Genomic DNA, 9,017 nt, shown 5'->3' with positions numbered 1-9,017 from the left:
TTAAAAAATAAAAACAAAGCATAGCTTCAGTTCTGAATAGAATAGTGATAATTCTGTTTTGTGTGTATGCCCAAAAGCACAATTCCAACCTGCTTTCACAGAGGGGAATTTGGTGATGTGTGTTACTGCTCCAAGGCCTATTTTCACATACTGTACATCTCTGACTATGTGTTGTACAAAAATATTTAGTTCTGCAGTGCCTTAGGGGACTTACTTTTAATGGAGTCAGTGGGGAATGTTCTGTATTTCTCCATTAAAAGGGGCATGTTTTTTCTGAGTTTATAAATAGCTGTGGGTCTCCTTTACTTAATATTACATAGTCATATGCTATCTCTCTGTTTCATTCTTCTGTGTATTCCATTGTTATTAAAGTAGTATAGATGCAAGCATACAGTATGATACAGAATTATTAAAGATTACATTGATTTAGAATTTCTAACCAGTATCACTTCATCACCCTACTGACCCTACAAGATGCCTTCAAGCAAAAATGAATTTGAGCCCTAGAATTTTCCATTAAAATTTACTCTGATAAAGTAGACTATAGTCATTAGTCAAGTTTCTACATATTATTGAACAGGTGGTGCTTTCAATCTGCTCAATATATTCTAACACACTGAGGACCACACTGCAAAACTCTCACCCACACTGGGAACACATTTTTTTCTACAAAAGCTTTTTTTTCCACTGGAATTTCTTGTGGAATATCAGGCCACAGTGTTTCATAACTTAAGTGGAGAATGGCTTGGTGTATATGACATGCTGGTATTTGGATTTTTTTTGTTAGCTCTGTGAAAAATCGTATATTTTCTTGATTGCTCTAAATTTATCATTATTCCCTTTTCCCTCCTTCATTCTTAAGGGTAGACAAAAATAAGGACCCCTACATGGAATTACAGTGGCTACTTATAGGTAAGCAGCTCTGCACACCTATCAGCTAAGGGAGAATATATATGCTACCCACTTATGGGTATATCCCTCTCACTATCATGAAGTGCTGTGGTGGTTTGGAATTTTTTGTTTTTTGATGGAATTCTGCTGGGGAGTATTTGTGTAATTTTCAGTTTTGCTTTGGCAGCTTCTCAGGTCACATTCAGGTGGTTGTGTTTTTTGGGTTTTTTTTGTTGTTTTTGTTTTGGTTTTGCTTTTTTTTTATGAAAAGGGATAATAGTAAGTTATTGGTAGAATATGGTTTTATCCTTGATAATACGTGTAATGTATAATGTAAGGTTTTTCTTACCTCTCTTTTTCAGTTCCTCGATTTTTACTTTTGTTGTTACATTTTGGCAGGCAAAGAAAGGGATGGCATAATTGCCAAATCTTTGGAGTAGCAGAGAGTAGAGGAGAAGGTTAATGTAAGACATTCAGAAGGAAGTTTAGAATCATGAAATCTGAAAGAGAAAGGCAGAAAAAATAAACACATGAATCTTGCTAGTGCTACTACTGGTATTAAATATGAAACATATATGAAAATTTGAGAACTGAGCTGTGAAAGATGTGTGCTAAACAATTCCTACAGAAAAATAGCTTGTAATTTTGTGATTGGAGAAAACCTCAGGATGCAGCATTATGAGGACATAATACTGGAAGTGCAACCTTTCTCCTCTTAGAAATACACATTAAGGAACTAAGATAGGTAAGATGGGGAAATGTGGTGAAGTTGCCTCATCAAGAGAAGGATTATGTGTCTGAGAGTAAGGCTTCATTTCCCGTGACAGGGGGAAATGAAGAACACAGTGTGAAATACCATGTTCTGAGCTGAGAAACTTATTACTGGGACAGGTAACATTTAATTGTGATCTTTTCCTTACTTGGTGTGATTACAAAACTCTTGAACACATTTTATTCTGTATAGTGAAGATGGATGTAGAGCAGGCACCTAATCCTGAAAATTATGTGCTAGGATTACATACACTGAAATGGAACCATTAGATGAACAGAGCAAAATATTACACAATTTAAACTGGCTTTATAAGCGATAATACACTTATTCATCTCCCCTTGTGTCAAATCAATAAACTTCAGTGTTATTAAGAATCAGCTACTAAGTGACAGTAAGGTTGTACTGAACCTAAAAGTAAAGATCAACAAAACATTGACTTCAGAAAATTTGAGACATGGATAAAAATTAATAGTCTGAAGTGTCCTATCAGTAACCATGATGAAAATCTGAAGTAATCCTAGAAATATTGGAATCAAACACTCCATCCTAACACTATTGCCAGTTTTAATACATCTTTATTGATAGGAGTTACTTGGATCATAATCAAAATCACTGCTGGTGTAAGTGTAAAAGTATTAAATAATTATTTTAAAAGGAATAATTAAGAATAATTTACTAGTACAAGCTATTCCTTAACAATATTCTAGAAATAAAGAAATTATTTAGTTAAAAATGAAAGTTTTCCTTAAAATTCTTATTGAGATCTTTAGAGTCAGTTGCATATTCCTTTTTATATGATTTTTATGAGGCTGGAAATTTTTGCTAACCTCAGGGTAGATCTAAAAGATGTTCTGCATTCTTTGCCAGGATATGAGAAAAAAAGGTGCAAAGACATTTGCATCACTTCTCACCTCCTACAAGCAGACCAGTGCCTGGTCTGACTCCAACCAGTAGTGTGTTTGGAAAAACCAAACCCCCAATTTCTTTGTTGATGAACGTGATTTGAAATTTGCTTCTGGTAATTTTGGGCCAACTGTCCTGATGGTGTTCCCTCCCATTCTCCTTCTCACTCTCATCCTTCTTACTGGTAGTGGGACAGAGTGAGAAATGGAGAAAATCTTATTGCAATTGCTCAGCAATAGCTAAAGGGTTGGTCTGTATCTATGCTGCTCAGTCATGGATTCAAAAGAGCATCATACTAGCTGTTTTGAATAAAGACATTTTGACTCCATCCCAGCCAGGATCCCCCTACACTCACTTCCTCAGTCTCACTGCAGAAATTATCACTGTGTAATGGCAGAGGTGTTCATTTAAGACATAAAAAGCATGAACACCAATGAAAATTATTACTGATGACAGTCATTACCATATAAAAGATATTCTCAAAATACTTAATGGTAAATGGCAGCTCTTAGGAGAGCTGAATAACAAAAGAGCTATAAACACAGCCCTTTGAGGGTTTTTAACATTCTTCTCAATTTTCATTTTGTCCCTCTCATCCTTTCTTTCTTGGAAAATACATCTTGATGATATATGAAACCTTACGTGCTGTGTGCAGGAGGGTAAAGGATTAACCAATCTTCCAGAGTTACCTGTCCTTGATTGCCTGCTCCTCCCTCCTGCTGGAGCTCCTTCACAGGTAGGGGGGACTGAACAAAGTGCTTACCCATGCCTTAGCTGTAGGGTGCATAGTCTGTCATCTGTCTTTAAGCCATCTCTCCATGCCACTTCAGCTAAGCGGCAGGATGCTGTGCAGACGCACCTGAAGCACAAAATCCTTCCAGCTGACTCTATTGCAGCAGCAGTGATTTCTAAGAAAAGGAGACAGAGACTCCTTAGACTGGCAAGGTTTCACAAGTCCTTCTGTGACCCTGTATAATACATTAGAGTAATCATTAAGTTATCATCACTTCCTTGTTGATCAAAATGGTTTGGAAAGCATTATGAGCTGTTTAATACAGTGTGATTTTCAGTGCTTATGACATCTATTAATTTGTAAAATAAATAATGTATTTCTTACAGCTTTGCATCTCATAATTCATCAGTTGAATGATTAAAGTTCATGTCAATTCTCCTATGGTAAATAGGCAAATCAAATCTTTATCTATACTGGAACAAACAGGACTACTTTTGTCCTTGTCTAAAGGGATAATGTTGTTGCCTTGAGGTTACATCTATCATTACCATCAGTTAATTAGAATGAAGAAAAGCTTTAAATGTCCTCACCCTCACTTATCATTCAGAACTTCTTCAAACATTATGGCAACTGAGGTCAATCACTTCAGTCCTTCAAAAATACATATAAGAACTATTAAAAGTATTTTTTCAATAGGCTCAACAGCAGGAGGTAGTGAGTCCTTTCTGTGCATTGACATTTGAGACTTATCTAAAAAATACTTTCACAAGCTCCTTCTAATCTCACTTTCTCTGTTGAAATCTTTGTCTTGGAGAGGCTGTGCTCTGCTACTTCAGTTACAGATATGGCTAAAAGGTTTGATAAACAAGGAAACAAAAGCATAACAATACTTCATATAAACCAATATTTTTTAAAGCATCTTAATAAAGCAGCTATGTTACTTAATGTAATAAAATTTTTAATTTTGACATTATTTGTCAAAATAAACAGAATTCAAATTCTTGTTCTTTAAAGTCTTAAACCCACAACTTTGCAACAGTTAAATCTGAAGAGAAGAGCTGTGGGCTTTCTGTAATCACAAAAGTAAAAGCATGTTTTCAGTATCATTTTTTCACAGCTTTTGATTTGTTGTGGATAAATGTTTTCCTTCTTTTGGCAAGCAAGGGAGTTGCTGAAGAAATAGTATGTGATAAAAAATATGGGTGAGTAAAACAGCAACCAGCTGTGGAAATGCTAGCTGCTGGGAAAAGGAAGCTACCATGCAAAATTAATTCCCAGTTTACATAGGGCAAAAATCACCTCTGGAAATTATATCCTATGTGTAAACTCTGTGGGTGTTCACATATGCACATAAAATACAACAAACCAGAGATTTGTTTATAAATGCCAAATCATCCTGCTGTAACCCTAGTGGTTTATAAATACCACTAGGTATTACTCACTCACTCAAGATTAACCCACTCTTGATTATAATCCTGGAGTGGGTTTCTAGGAGCAGAGAACACTGAAAGTTATTTTGAACAACCTTTGGCCTCTGTTTTGCAGTATTCAATAAATGAAATGTCATACACATCAACATCAAACAGAACATTTCAACAGAAACCCACTTTACCACTAAATCCACCATAAAAATCACTCTGATATTTGTATATTTTATTTCCCCTTTAAAATTGTGGAATAATAGCATTTTGCAGTAGTGGTTGTAACAATGATAATTCTCTAGATATAGATAAAGGACAGGCCACATAAAGTAGCATTGTTTTTTACCGGGCACATGGCTGTACCTGGAAGAAAAAGCGGAAATTTTCAGGCATATAAACTTTCTAGATGATATTTAGGTGTAGAAGTAACATAGTTCAAGCTAAGTAGAGGCTGAGAATAATTGCTCTGTTTAATTTAGTTACGTTAATTAGAAGATCCAAGAAGGATGTTGCTAAACAGCTGTGTCAGCCCTCACATGTGTCTGTCTGTGAGCTTATTCTTCTGTGCAGGAGTTGTTTGTTTTCCTTCACAAGAGACATTTTGATGTGTCAGATAAAGCATTTCTAAAGTATGAACAACCCTAGCTCTTTTAAGGTTGGAGTGGACACTCCAATGGTATTGGATATGGACTGAACAAAACCAAGACAATGAAGTTAACTTTCCTTCTGTTTTCTAGTTGACTATTATGTAAAGGAAAATAACATTCATAAATTAAATTATTTTCATAATCTTCAAGTCTTTCCAGCAAGCAGAAGTATTTTACTCATCATATATTACTCTAAACAAGGTGGTAGGTTCTGCACACCTCTTTTCATTTGAGTTGATTGGTTTTTTGGTAGTGGTGCAGTGTTGCATATCCAGCCTGAATTTGCCTTGACTATTTTCTTCATTAGTTTGTTCATAACATGAAATTTAAGAAAAATTCTTGATATTTGATAAGCAATTAAGCCAGAGGGAGACTGGTTTATGATCACTGATGTTAGGCTTATACCATTTCTGTACATGGGGTGTTTCTTCATTGGGAGTGCAACAGACAGTAGTTTCTTAAAAAAATTGATTATAATAAAAAAAAAAAGTTACAATTCTACTATTTATAAATCAAAAATAAAGAACTTGCTTCACGTGAACTTTCTGACTGCTGTTTTAAGCCAAATAATTGTCATTTTCTCTTTCAGCATCACATTTTATGCTATCAAACAGTGATATCAATATTTGAGAGGAAATAACATAAATGTGTGAAGATAATTTAAATGCAGTAGAACGCTTGTGCCCTGAAGTAACTGAAAGAATGAAGAAGATGCAGTATTTCCTAAAAATACATGCTATCTAATTATATAGACCTAATAGTTAAACAATGCAGCAATTGAACTTTTCGAGAAAATGAGGAAGGACACCTAGACCAGAAGTATTGCAAAGGAGCACCTTGGAACATTTAATAGAACAGAACAGAACAGAACAGAACATAACAGGTCTATTTCAGTTAGAAGGGATGTACAATGACCATCTGCTACACCTGCCTGAAAAATTTAGGGCTAAACAGAAGTTAAATTGTGTTACTCAAGGCATTTTCCAGTTGTTTCTTAAACACTGACAGAATTGGAGCATCGACTACTTCTGTAGGAATCCAGTTCCAGTGTTTGACCACCATCTTGGTAAAGAAATTTTATTTAATCTAGTCTGATCCTCTCCTGACACAGCTTTGAACCACTCTCATAAATCATATCACTGAATCCCAGGGAGAAGAGTTCAGGACCTCCCTTTCCCTGTCTTCCCTCCTCAGCAAGGCATAGAGAGCAATGAGATCATTCCTCAGACTCTTCTTCTCTAAACTAGAGAAACCTCAAGTCCTCAATTGCCGCGCATAGGACATTCCCTCCACCACCACTTTTACCAGCTTTCTTTCCTTCCTCTGGACACATTTGAGAGACTTAACATCTTCCTCAATTACTGGGGCCCAGAACTGAGCACAGCACTCAAGCTGAGGCCACACTGATGCTGAATAGAGTGGGATAATCTACTCTTTTGACCAGGTGTTGATGCTGTGCTTGATGCACCCCAGGATGGAGTTTGTCCTTTTGGCTGCCAGGACATGCTTCAGACTCACATTGAGCCTGCTGACAGAGAGCATCTGCAGGATCCTTTCTGCAGGACTTCTTTCCAACTGCTCCTCTCCCAGTTCACATTTATGCCTGGTATTATGTCATCCTACCTATATTATTTTAATAATATAAGTATCATTGATATGATATTAATAATATGATATTAAACTTTATCCCATTAACCATAGTCTAATGACCCAATCTATCTAGATCCCTTTTGAAGGCAAGCAGCCCTTTCCCTTTGTGAACCCATGTTGACTGAGTTTGATCATTGCATTGTCCTATAAATGCTTTTCAATAGGATCTGTGTGATCTTCTCCAAAATTTTTTTAAGAAAGTAATGCTGTAGTAACAGGCCTGTAGTTTTCTGAGTCCCTTATGCCATTCTTGTAAATTGAGATACCATTGGCTGGCTTCCAGACAGCAGGAACCTTCCCAGACTCCCAAGACCTTGGCTGATGGATGATGGAGGGGTCCTGCAGTAATGTCCATTATCCTCTTCAGTACTTCAGGATGAAATCCATCTGGTTCTTTGGACTTAGGAACACTTAGCTCATACAATTTCAGAGTTCAAAACCAGCCAAAAGTTCCCACAGTTGTGGTGCTCCACCTCAGGTGACTGAGCAGCCCAAGATGTACAATTAACACTAAAAACTGCATGGAAAAAAGCCATAGAATTCTTCTGCATTTTCTTAGTCCTTATTAGCCAGGTGGCCATCTACAACAAGTATAAGGATAATATTTTCCTGAGATCTTCTCTCACTATAAACATACTTTAAAAAGCCTATTTTTGCACTAGATAATTGCACTGTTTTGTGAAAAAAACCCAACCCTATATGTCCCATGAGGATGTTTTTACTGAATGTTCATTAATCTTTCTCCCACTGAATAAACACGAGGGGTGATATTGAAATAACGAAATAAAAACATCTATATCTGACCTTAGGTCTCTTTTGTACTCAGTGGATACCTATTTGTTTTCAGAATGAGGTTCAAATTATTTAAGCTACCTCTTTCAAAACTAGACAAACTGTGCCCTAAAAGTGCCTGTTTTTTCTACCAGCTATGAATGGAGAATAGGATGAATCAATCAGCTGAAGAGATCTAGAGTATCCACATCAAGAAAAAAAAAAAAACTCAAACAAATAATTTTTCTAGCCCAGAATTAGATGCTTTACTTCCATCTCTGGCAAAACTTCCGTAGAAAAGCTGTCAAACTTGGATATAAGTGCAGGGAGAAATATAGAGCTAGATCCTTTTCTACTGCCTTGTGCTTTGGGTCAATTTTAGATAAGAACATTTTTTAAAAAATTAATATATAGAAGTATTTTCAGGAGCAAAGTCCTCAAGATATTTGATGCAGTCAGTGCACTCCTTGAGAGGATGCAGTACCTAAAGGCAGATCCTGATGTCTCATACTTAACATCATCTTGCTTCTCTGTTGTTCCATTATCATAAGTATATACATTCACAAAATTAAGATCCATTTAAAACGAGTGAAGTGTCACAGTTTGTCCCCTACTACCTCCATTCCTTTATGATCTGTAAGAAATCAAATTCCTTTTCATGGTGCTCTGAAGTGTCAAACACCTCTGTTATAGCAGGGTGTTTATGTAGTATGTGGGTTTCCTTAAATGATCTAAAATAAATTTTATAAAATATTAATGCGCTGTAAAAGTAATTTGTAATCTTTCTTGACATTTCTTATTGAAAGTGTCATGCAGGTAAAGGTCAGCTTCCAAACATTGCCAATAAAATTATCTTCAGAAGATTAAATTTAATAATTTGCAACAAAATAGCTGCAACATTTTATTATATCTTAAATGTTATGGTGACACATAAGAAGTCTGCCCAAGCAATTCCATTGTATAAATCAACTAATGCCTGTAGTTTCCCTTACATTTTCATAATCAAATACAAATTTCACACAAGGAATAAATGTCAGCTAGTAAATTTTTGAATGTCATAAACATATTCATGAGTTCTATTTTAAATATTTTAGTACATAATAAAGGGAATAGATACACCTCTTATCCACAAAATACAGATTTATGTCAAAGCAAATCCCTCAGCTTTATAACCCTACTAATAGTGCTTTAAATCCAAGCTGAGCTATGATACATAATAAATTATTAGC

At 35.6% G+C, this 9,017-nt stretch overlaps 1 long non-coding RNA gene across 1 annotated transcript; it reads right to left on the bottom strand.

Moving 5' to 3' along the window:
• Positions 1–754: 754 nt before the first annotated feature.
• Positions 755–8,037, bottom strand: LOC147653505 (uncharacterized). The gene is made up of 2 exons (XR_015286280.1): positions 4,761–8,037; positions 755–4,726 (listed from the first exon to the last, which is right to left on the bottom strand). It is a non-coding gene; the product is annotated as an uncharacterized LOC147653505 (long non-coding RNA).
• Between the last annotated feature and the right edge of the window lie 980 nt (positions 8,038–9,017).

This window comes from Cyanistes caeruleus, chromosome 4, assembly GCF_971803275.1.
Source record: "Cyanistes caeruleus chromosome 4, bCyaCae1.hap1.1, whole genome shotgun sequence".
In the NCBI taxonomy this organism is placed as follows: Eukaryota; Metazoa; Chordata; class Aves; order Passeriformes; family Paridae; genus Cyanistes; species Cyanistes caeruleus.
The sequence above is the reverse complement of the archived record's forward strand: the minus strand, read 5'-3'. Positions and strand labels throughout refer to the sequence as shown.